Below are 1,425 nucleotides of genomic sequence, written 5' to 3'. Positions count from 1 at the left end.
CCAGATTTAAACCGCAGATTTTGAAACAGAAACCCTAGTTTTATGGAGAAGATTATTCAGAAAAGGATTTGGGAAAAGATTTGACAAAGGGAAAAATCCAAATGTTAAAAACGAAGAATCGGAGTTCACCATTGTTTTCTTCTCGCTTCTCTCTGTTCGTCGCTCGAAGAAAAGGGTAGTTTGGCCTTTTAAAAACTGAGAAGCAGAATTTCATAAATTATGGGTCTGCTACGAATTTTTGACGGGAAAATGGGTGCGCGCCTGAACTTTTCTGTCCGTGGGTTTGACAGTGAAAAAATCTGGGAGAATGGGTCTCCCTGTAGTTTTCACAATAGCCTTTGGATCATGGTTATATAGGCCAACCAATAATGTTATCATCTTTTAGGAAACTCTTCCAACGATTTCATATACTTGAACAAATATGACACAAACCTGATTCAATTATCACATGACTAGTTAAATTAACTTAATAAGATCCCACACATTTAAGTGGAAATATGAGTCAACTGCAAGAAGATTTCCACCAAGTTAGCCTCTTTTCAATATTCCAGTACAATAATAAGAGAGGGTACCGGAATAAGATTGTCCGTTGACCGTTGACGGAAATAAACCATGCATATATATGATTCTTGCATAAGTCGTATAGTACTCTCAAGTCATAATGGCAGTAACAGAGAGAAGCATCTGCAAACAGATGAGAGTGCGGTGGAGAATACGAATAGAATGAGTTTTTGGTCGGCCTCAAACAAAAGAAAACTTAAAGGAAGAATTTTGTTTTAAAGATCTCTTAGTTAGCTAAGGCGCTCCTGAACATGTACACACAGACACATAGATAATGTTGTAAAGTACTGATTTCAATTTATTATCAAAAGGATTTGAAAAGAAAGAGTAGAGTGAATTTGAAGAAAGGAACATTTTTTTCTTTCTTTCTTGCTTTCGAGTTATTCTTTCTTTCTAAGTTCAAGAAAGCAAATACCAATAACAAAGCTGGTTTTATGCATATTAGTTGATGAATCCAACATGCATTATCATCTGGAAGAATCCCAAATGCATTAAGGAGAGAAACTCAGGAGAGAAAAAAATGAAATTTGTTGATCTTACAAATAAGAAATTGTTTAAAATAAGTTGTTAAGTAAAGACTCGAACAAACAAGCACCCGTGGCCTAATGGATAAGGCGTCTGACTTCTAATCAGGCGATTGTGGGTTCGAGTCCCACCGGGTGTGCATTTTTTAGCTTAACCTTGGTTTTTTTTTGTTTTTTTTTTTCACATGAACTTAACCTTGGGTTCTTGATGAAAAAATATCTGCAGAGAAATTTCAAAGAAACCGGATGGAATGGTAAGGGGTTGCCTAAACCGTTGAAGAAACATGATTAAGTTAGACTTCTATCATACAAAGTTGCTAAACCATCCTTCCCTCGTACA

The 1,425-nt window shown here is 35.9% G+C and overlaps 1 non-coding gene across 1 annotated transcript; it reads left to right on the top strand.

The window, feature by feature from the left end:
- Positions 1-1,152: 1,152 nt before the first annotated feature.
- On the top strand, positions 1,153-1,225 carry TRNAR-UCU. The gene has a single exon. It is a non-coding gene; the product is annotated as a tRNA-Arg (tRNA).
- Positions 1,226-1,425: the final 200 nt, after the last annotated feature.

The sequence above is a fragment of the Papaver somniferum genome, chromosome 3 (genome assembly GCF_003573695.1).
Source record: "Papaver somniferum cultivar HN1 chromosome 3, ASM357369v1, whole genome shotgun sequence".
Classification (NCBI taxonomy): Eukaryota; Viridiplantae; Streptophyta; class Magnoliopsida; order Ranunculales; family Papaveraceae; genus Papaver; species Papaver somniferum.
This window is presented reverse-complemented; position numbering and strand designations above follow the sequence as displayed.